Below are 10094 nucleotides of genomic sequence, written 5' to 3' on the forward strand. Positions count from 1 at the left end.
TAGCCGCGCGGCACGGGGTCCGAACTAGCTGACATTTAAAAATGGTGCCGGCCGGCTTTATGCAAATGAAGCCCAGGAAATTCAAATCCCAGGCTTCATTTGCAACTCCGTATGACTACATTACCCCCCCTAGATCAAACTAGGGGGGTAGTGTAGACATACCCACTGTGAGCTGTGTGAAGAAAAGAGCCATTAGCAATTAGGAAGACATTCCAAAAGACCAGCTAAGGAAGGGCAAATACAAACAACCTAATGAATTACAAATCAATCATCTCCATTTCTCTACCATAAGATAATGGAGCAAATATTTAACAAATCAATTTGCAAACATTTACAACACAATAAGGTCATAAGGAACAGTTAGCATGACTTGTCAAGAGCAAATCATGTTAAAACAACCTGATGGCTTTCTCTGACAGGCTAACAAGCCTGGTGGATGGAGGAAGCAGTAGACGTGGTCGATCTTGACTTGAGTAAGTACATTAGGATTTGATTGAGGTTTTGTTTTATTACTTACAGTAGTCTACTTTGATCTGTTTGCTCTCACCACTTAAAACCTTTCTTTCTCAAGCTAATAAATCTCTCTTATATTTTACATAAGACACAGTGTGCTGGTTGAAGTTCAAAGGGTAAAAACAGTAGCTCATTAAGAAGAGTTGGGACATGTCCCCTTTCCTTAATAGAAGTGGGGCACTGCAAGTGCGGCGCTTCAGGAGGGGAGGGAGGGCAGCAGTCATGTGTACCAGGACGTGGCTTGCTTTTCTGCCCATTCCGCTGACAGTAAAAGAGCAAGGGGAAAGTACTTGCATGCTGTGAATTATTCCTCTGCCCTCTCCCTTCCCCAGCCAAGAGTGACAGGCATGCACGGCATGCAAGTACTTGCCCCTCGCTTCCTGATAGTCATGGGAATGGGAAGAAAAGCAAATCATGTCCCGGTGCACATGGCTACCTGTGCCCCCTGCCCTCTCACCCTCCTGAAACTCTGCCCTTGGTGCACTGGGCAATCGAGGCACACTGGGTGGGTTGTCCCCAGGGCAAGATGGTAGAGCTCTGGGTGCTTAGGCTGGAGAGCCAAGAGAACTTTCTCTGTCTATGGTGGGTCTATAACTGACTGGCCAGAGCATTCAGGAAAACAGCTGGGGGTGTGGCCCAGCCTGCAGATGTTGGTCTGAAGCAAGCGTGTCATGTCACGATGCAAGAGGGAACCCAAATGAGTGATACAGAGGCCTCAGCTGCACCTCCGTTCCAGGGGGTACCCGTCACACAGATGTTCCAAAGAGAGATGGGGGAGGAGAGGAGCAATCAAGAGTGCAGGGTGCAAGGGATGGCGTGAAAGGCATAGAAGGGATGGGGAGAATCAAGGAAAGATTTGGAGTAGAGGCGGGACCTTGGGAGAAGAGGAGTGGGAGGGGGCAGGGCCTTGGGTCTCAGTTACAATGACAAATACAATTGGAAAGGAGGCAAATCCATGACGTAAAACATCTTAAAGGGGGAGACGTGTTAGTCTGCGACTTTAAAAACAACAAGTAGCCCTGTGGCCTCTAAGGGTATGTCTACAATAGCCACCTAGTTTGAACTAGAGAGGCTAATGTAGGCATTCGGAGTTGCAAATGAAGACCGGGATTTAAATATCCCACGCTTGATTTGCATCTTCCTGTCCAGGCGCCAGTTTTAAATCCCCCTTCGTCCGAACTAACTGCCCTCGGCTACACGTGGCAGTCAAATGTTTACTCAAACTAAGTCCTTAGTTCGAGTTAACTGTTACACTTCATTCCATGAGGTGTAACAGTTAACTCGAACTAAGGACTTAGTTTGAAAGGAGATGTTAAGTTTATGGAAGGCTGCTTTATAATGGGCCATCCAGTTAATGTCTTTGTTCAAGCCCCACGAAACAGCATCAGGTTTGCATCATAGAATCATAGAACACTAGGACCGGAAGGGACCTCGCGAGGTCGAGTCCAGTCCCCTGACCTCATGGCAGGACCAAATACTGCCTAGACCATCCCTGATAGACATTTATCTAACCTACTCTTAAATATCTCCAGAGACGGGGATTCCACAACCTCCCTGGGCAATTTATTCCAGTGTTTGACCACCCTGACAGTTAGGAACTTTTTCCTAATGTCCAACCTACACCTCCCTTGCTGCAGTTTAAGCCCATTGCCTCTTTTCTATCCTCAGAGGCCAAGATAAACAAGTTTTCTCCCTCCTCCTTATGACACCCTTTTAGATACCTGAAAACGGCTCTCATGTCCCCCTCAATCTTCTCTTTTCTAAACTAAACAAACCCAATTCTTTCAACCTTCCTTCATAGATCATGTTCTCTAGACCTTTCACCATTTTTGTTGCTCTTCTCTGGACTTTCTCCAATTTCTCCGCATCTTTCTTGAAATGTGGTGACCAGACCTGGACACAATACTCCAGCTGAGGCCTAACCAGTGCAGAGTAGAGCAGAAGAATGACTTCTCGTGTCCTGCTCACAACACACCTGTTAATGCAGCCCAGAAACATGTTTGCTCTTTTTGCAACAGCATCACACTGCTGACTCATATTCAGCTTGTGGTCCATTATAATCCCTAGATCCCTTTCTGCCATACTCCTTCCTAGACAGTCGCTTTCCATTCTGTGTGTGAAACTGATTGTTCCTTCCTCAATGGAGCACATTGCATTTGTCTTTATTAAACTTTATTAAGCATCTGAAGGTGAACTCTGTACTTTCTGTAATTGGCTGGGGAAAGTTGTTGGTAGAAGAACGGCTGCTTTGAAATCCATGAATGAGTGCCCAGGCAGGGTACAATGTTCCACTGCGGGTTTCTGTGAGTTACAATGTCTGGTGTCTGACTTGTGTCTATTTATCCTTTTTTGCAGAGACCGTCCATTGGGCATGGTAGAGGGGCATTGCTGGCACTTGGTGGCAAAGATCACATTAGAGGATGTACAGGTGATTGGGCCCCTGATGTAGCTGCTCTGGTTAGGTCCTGTGATGGTGCCACTTGCCTAGATGTTAATAATTTACACACAAACTCACATTCAGAAGCCACGATAAGGACAGGAAAGGATTTATTCTCTCTTTGACTGGCCAATCAATGGTTCAGGCAGGGCCAAGAAACATGCCACTGGCCAGCACTGCATGGGGCTTGGACTGAGAATCAGAGCTCTAGGAGAAAACTTTAGTCCATTTGTGAGGAAACAGCCGCAGCAGCCTGGCCTGTATCTGTTGGGTCCTCACCCCGTAGATGATGGGATTTAGCATGGGGGGCACCAGGAGGTAAATGTTGCCAGTTAGACTGAGGAAATGAAGGGGCAAATTACGACCAAACCGTGCCATGAGGGAGGAGAAGAGAGTTGGGATGTAAAAGGCCAAGACAACACAGAGGTGAGAACCGCAGGTCCCAAAGGTCTTGAGCCGGGCATCCTTGGTGGGGAGGCGGAAGATGGCCCTGAGGATCTGGGTGTAGGACAGGGCAGTAAAAAGCACATCGAGACCAATCCTAGAGACTAGTGCAAAGAGGCCATAGTAGCTACTGATGCGGATGTCCGCGCAAGCCAGGCTCACCACAAGCATGTGCTCGCAGTGCGTGTGGGGGACAATGTTGGTTCTGCAATACGGCCACTGCCTGGCCAGGAAGGGTAAGGGCAGTGCAAGCACGGCACCGCGCAGCACCACAGCCAGGCTGATCTCAGCTACGACACGGTTTGTCAGGATGGTGGAATATCTCAGAGGTTTGCAGATGGCCACGTACCGATCCAACGCCATGGCCACATAAAGCCCAGACTCAATCGCTGAGAAGCAGTGAATGAAGTACAGCTGGGTGAGGCAGGCACTGAAACCGATCTCCCGGGAATTGAACCAGAAGATGCTCAGCATTTTGGGCATGGTAGATGTACACAGGATGAGATCGGTGACAGCCAGCATGCAGAGGAAATAGTACATGGGCTCATGGAGGCTCGGATCCTTCTTCACAATGAACAGGATGGTGAGGTTCCCCAAGAGGGCTATGATGTACATGGCACAGAAGGGGATGGAGAGCCAGCCATGGGCCCCCTCCAGACCAGGAATGCCCTGAAGGATGAAGGTGGAGGGGTTGGTGAAGGCAGTTAGGTTAGAATCTGACATGGTGTAGGAGAGAAGGTGTCCAACTCTGAGGCAGAATGGTGTCTCCTGCACTTTCTATATGTTTCCCTTCCTTTCTGTATGTGCCCCGGGTTTATAATGATGCTCGCAGTACAAGTTCCTGGAGGGACAGAGAATGACAATATGAGACATGACATACTGTGTACAGATGTGGTCTCCTCACCTCAAAAAAGATATTTTGGCCTTGGAAAGGGTTCAGAAAAGGGCAACTAAAATGTTGAGGGGTTTGGAACGGGTCCCATATGAGGAGAGGTTAAAGCGACTGGGACTTTTCAGTTTAGAAGAGAGGAGACTGAGGGGGGATATGATAGAGGTCTATAAAATCATGAGTGGTGTGGAGAGGGCCGATAAAGAAAAGTTATTTATTAGTTCCCTAAATAGAAGAACTAAAGGACACCAAATGAAATTAATGGGTAGCAGGTTTAAAACGAATAAAAGAAAGTTCTTCTTCACACAGCGTGTAGTCAACCTGTGGAACTCCTTGCCAGAGGAGGCTGGGAAGGCTAGGACTATAACAGAGTTTAAAGAGAAGCTAGATAATTTCATGGAGGTTAGATCCATAAAAGGCTATTAGCCAGGGGATACAATGGTGTCCTTGGCCTCTGTGTCTAGACTACATGCCTCTGTCGGCAGAGGCATTTAGATTTGTTTTTTTGGCAAAGGCAAGTGAAGCCGCGATTTAAATGATCGCAGCTTCATTTACATTTACATGGCTGCTGCGCTGAGCCGACAAACAGCTGATCAGCTGTTTGTCCACTCAGCGCGCTAATCTGGATGCTCCCCTGCTGAAATCAAAGCCCTTTGTCGGCAGCCCCGGTAAACCTCATCCCACGAGGAATAACGGGGCTGCCGACAAAGGGCTTTGATGTCGGCAGGGGAGCGTCCGGACTAGCGCGCTGAGCGGACAAACAGCTGATCAGCTGTTTGTCGGCTCAGCGCGGCAGCCATGTAAATGTAAATGAAGCTGCGATCATTTAAATCGTGGCTTCATTTGCCTTTGCCTATGTGTCTAATCTACATGCCTCTGCCGACAGAGGCATGTAGTCTAGACACAGCCTAACAGAGTTTAAAGAGAAGTTAGATAATTTCATGGAGGTTAGGTCCATAAAAGGCTATTAGCCAGGGGAAAAAATGGTGTCCCTGGCCTCTGTCTGTCAGAGGCTGGAGAGGGATGGCAGGAGACAAATCGCTTGATCATTGTCTTCGGTCCACCCTCTCTGGGGCACCTGGTGCTGGCCACTGTCGGCAGACAGGATACTGGGCTAGATGGACCTTTGGTCTGACGCAGTACGGCCGTTCTTATGTTCTTATGACATGCTCTGCTTGAGGCTTTTCCAGGGGCAAAGCAGACTGGTCACTCTTCACACACTAAACACAAAGATTTTGCAGTTAAATGACGTATGAGCAACTCACCCTCCGAATGCCAGTGGTGTCCCAGTGTCTATAATTTCCATACATCATTTTGTGAGAAACCTTAACAGCCACCAGCAGGAAAGGCCTGCTCCTCACAGAGCTACACCAAGGGGTCACCTGCTTTTTGCAGCTGTGGTGAAAGCACAGACCATGGTTGGACACATATGGAATGAAATGGGTTATAACCCGCTCTGGGCATGCGCTCAGGTCTGGTTGCTCATTGCACTACGTAAATTGTGTAGCTTAGTCTGAGTCAATTTTGAAATAGCTTATTTTTAAATTTCATGCTGGCTACATAGCACCACATTTTGAAACAAAGCGCAGGTCTGACAAGTCTGTCAAACCTCAGGGAATGAAGACCCATACACAGGTGGACTTATGGATTTATACCTCCATTAGATAAGTGATAAGAATATGAGTAAATTCATACTGGAGCAGCCTTTGTAGGTTGGCCTGAATATCTGTCTCCAATCAATCTGCCTGGTACGTCGATGTGGACACTATTCACCATGGCTTCAGGGGGCTCCAGTGGAAAAGCAGCCTACCCTTGGGGGTGTGTGGACCCAGAGTGGGTTAATCGGAAAGGATCAGGAGAGAAGGTCCAAACATGTCCCAACGCTGTGTAAGGAAGCTGAAGGACCCAGGTGTGTTTAGATTTGAATGGAGTTCGGGAGGGAGGGAGAGAGGGAGAGAGGGAGGTATAACAAGGATCTCCAAGGATTTCAGAGCCTACAATAAGAAATGGAGGAAAGTTCTTCACTTTTGACTCGGAGAGCAGAACCAGAGGCAGTGGGTTTAGATGCCTCAGGAGGTTGTGGCAGGCCCTTCACTGGGGGTATTCAAACGGAAGGGGACAGACATCTGTCTGGGAGGGTGCAGATTCAACACATTCTCCGTCTTTGGCGGGGGCCGGGTCACCTGACACTCGTGGTGCCCTCTCACATCTCTGCTTCTGCACCACAAAATCCTGGTACAAAGCAGGCCTTAGTGACACTCAGGGCATGGGACTTAATATGCAAATAAGTGGGTGACATGTAATGACCTGTGTTACGGAACAGGTCAGATTTAATGATCTAATTGTCCCTCCTGATTTTCAGCTCTATGAATCCAGCACCAAAGAAAGTAATCAGGCATTTATATTCACCGTCTCTCATAACACGCAAAAAGGGAACATTTAATTCCATTGCATGTTTGAACATCGAAAACAAGAAAAGCTAAATTCTTACCTTCTCCATACGTGGCCTGTGGAACTCCTTGCCACAGACATTATTACAAAGAAGAGGTTTGCTGAATGGGCTTCCCAAGAGCCAGCCAACCATCTTTGGGTCAGGCTGTCTGACACCTTCAGTTTTAGCTGCTTACACAGTTTCCCAGCTTCAACTGTCGGGAGTGAAACATCCAACGCTGCGGATCCGCTTCTGGCTGAGCCGTTTCCCTTTTTTCTTTTCCTTCCTTTGAAATGTTCGGGTATAGCAGTCCAGCCGGCTACTTGAATGAAGGTGGGAGAAAATATGTCTTGACCAGGAAGTGGAGAGGCTGGGAGAGTGTGGGTCGCCAAGAAGGGGTCCTCCCAGGGACTGCCCAGAGCCAAGGGTGGGTACCGCCTGGGAGCCTCTGACACCATTGTTCCAGAGAGGAGCCCATCCACTTCCATGCTTTCCAGCAGAGAAACATTAAGGAAAAGCCCCCACTCCCAATCCACCAATTCACAGCCAGAGCCCTGAGGATCAGGAGCAGGAGGGAAACGCTTCTGGGCACTAACACACGGTGGCTTCTCAGATCTTTGCTCGGTTCCAGTCCAGGGGAGCTGGGCCTCACTGGGGCCTGAGCAAAGTCCGGGCCAGGACCTGCGAGCTGGGCATTGTCCTGTACTTCTACCGGCACCTTTCATCCTGACAGAGCCCCTGGGCCACTACAGTGTGGCCACTTTGGGGTTGGAGGGTTCGGCTGGGCTGGGCTGGGCTGGGCTGGGCTGGGCTGGGCTGGGCTGGGGTGCATCAAAAGGAGGGACATTTTGACCCATGAAACTGGAGGAAACTCATGCCCTGCAGCAGGGCCCTTGGATGTTCATTGTCTCTGCAGAGTAGAAAGGACCCCGACTGACTCTCCCCTCACACCCACATTACCCTGGTTCTGAGGAACAGGGGAGCTCCTCAGCTAGAGCTGGTACCTGTGAGTGCTGAGAGGGACGTGTCTTCCCTGGGAACGCCCCCCTAGGCAGACGCGTCCCACACTTCTCTCAGCCCAGCGTCGGCAGCAGCATCCCGCGCCGAGAGCCGACACAGGGCTGTGCACCATCTATAATACAGCTCGGTGAGGTCCCAAGGGGGTTTGCTCTACCTTGGGGGAGAGGCAGCATCTGAGTGTAAACAGGCTGGAGAGAAGCTTGTTTGCACTTGTCTGCTTTTTTCTAGCTTTAGGAACAAACAGCCATTAAGGGGCCTTCCCAAAGGGCAGTAAGAACTCTTGGGCTCTGGGCTGAGTCAGGGAGGGATTGTCTGCTCCATGTATTTTTAGTGTATTTAAAAAAACATGTGATTGGAAAGAAAACTCGGGACAAAGCTAACTTTCCATAGTAAGAGATGGAGGTAGGAGACAGACGTGTTGAGAGTCTCTGACTTAGATTAAAAGCGGTAAAAAACAAGGGTGAAGTCATGCTAGGGATCTACCTCAGATCACCTACCCAGGCTTTTTTACACAACTAACACAATGAAACAAAGCACAGGAATTGATGGTGATGGGGGACTTCATCTATCCAGACATTTGTTGGGAAACTAACACCGCAGGGCACGCATTATCCAACAAGATCTACTCTGCACTAGTTAGGCCTCAGCTGGAGTACTGTGTCCAGTTCTGGGCGCCACATTTCAAGAAAGATGTGGAGAAATTGGAAAGGGTATAGAGAAGAGCGACAGGGGACAGTGATCACGAAATAATAGAGTTCATGATCTTAAGGAAAGGTAGAAGGGAGACCAGCACAATTGAGGTAATGGATTTCAGGAAGGCAGATTTTGATAAGCTCAGAGAACTTGTAGGTAAGGTCCCATGGGAAGCAAGACTGAAGGGAAAAACAACTGAGGAGAGTTGGAAGTATTTCAAAGGGACGTTGTTAAGGGCCCAAAAGCAAACAATTCCGCTGTGTAGGAAAGATAGAAAATATGGCAAAAGACCAGCTTGGCTTAACAAGGAGATCTTGCACGATCTCAAAATAAAAAAGGAGTCATATAAAAAATGGAAACTAGGACAACTAACAAAGGATGAATATAGGCAAGCAACACGGGAATGCAGGGGCAAGATTAGAAAGGCAAAGGCACAAAATGAGATCAAACTAGCTACAGGCATAAAGGGAAACAAGAAGACTTTTTATAAATACATTAAAAGCAAGAGGAAGACCAAGGACAGGGTAGGCCCACTGCTTAGTGAGGAGGGAGAAGCAGTAACAGGAAACTTGGAAATGGCGGAGATGCTCAATGACTTCTTTGTTTCGGTCTTCACCGAGAAGTCTGGAGGTGTGCCTAACGTAGTGAATACAAGCAGAGAGAGGGTAGGTTTAGAAGATAGGATTCACAAAAAACAAGTTAAAAGTCACTTAGGAAAGTTAGATGTCAGCAAGTCACCAGGTCCTGATGAAATGCATCCCAGGATACTCAAGGAGCTGATAGAGGAGGTATCTGAGCCTTTAGCTATGATCTTTGAAAAATCATGGCGGACAGGGGAGATTCCAGAAGACTGGAAAAGGGCAAATATTGTGCCCATCTATAAAAAGGGGAATAAGAACAACCCAGGAAACTATAGACCGGTCAGTTTAACGTCTGTCCCAGGGAAGATAATGGAGCAGGTAATTAAGGAAATCCTATGCAAACACTTGGAAGGTAATAAAGTGATAGGGAATAGCCAGCATGGGTTTGTGAAGAACAAGTCATGCCAAACTAATCTGATAGCTTTCTTTGATAAGATAACGAGCCTTGTGGATAAGGGAGAAGCGGTGGATGTCATATACCTAGACTTTAGTAAGGCATTTGATACGGTTTCGCATGATATTCTTATTGATAAACTAGGCAAATATAACTTAGATAGGGCCACGATAAGGTGGGTGCATAATTGGCTGGATAACCGTAGTCAGAGAGTTGTTGTTAACGGTTCTAAATCCTGCTGGAAAGGGATAACAAGTGGAGTTCCTCAAGGGTCTGTTTTGGGACCCGTACTGTTCAATATCTTCATCAATGATGTAGATATTGGGATAGAGAGTACGCTTATTAAGTTTGCGGATGATACCAAACTGGGTGGGGTTGCGACTTCTTCGGAGGATAGGGACATAATTCAAAATGACCTTAGCAAGTTAGAGAAATGGTCAGAGGTAAACAGGATGAGGTTTAATAAAGAGAAATGCAAAGTGCTCCACTTAGGAAGGAACAATCAGTTCCATACATACAAGATGGGAAGCGACTGTCTAGGAAGGAGCATGGCAGAAAGGGATCTAGGGGTCATAGTGGACCACAAGTTGAATATGAGTCAACAGTGTGATGCTGTTGCCAAAAAAGCAAAT

At 47.7% G+C, this 10094-nt stretch overlaps 1 pseudogene; it reads right to left on the reverse strand.

The window, feature by feature from the left end:
* Positions 1–3091: 3091 nt before the first annotated feature.
* LOC142819117 (olfactory receptor 52E4-like) lies at positions 3092–4246 on the reverse strand (annotated as a pseudogene).
* Positions 4247–10094: the final 5848 nt, after the last annotated feature.

Source organism: Pelodiscus sinensis, chromosome 1 (genome assembly GCF_052426305.1).
Source record: "Pelodiscus sinensis isolate ZL-2025 chromosome 1, ASM5242630v1, whole genome shotgun sequence".
Taxonomy (NCBI): Eukaryota; Metazoa; Chordata; order Testudines; family Trionychidae; genus Pelodiscus; species Pelodiscus sinensis.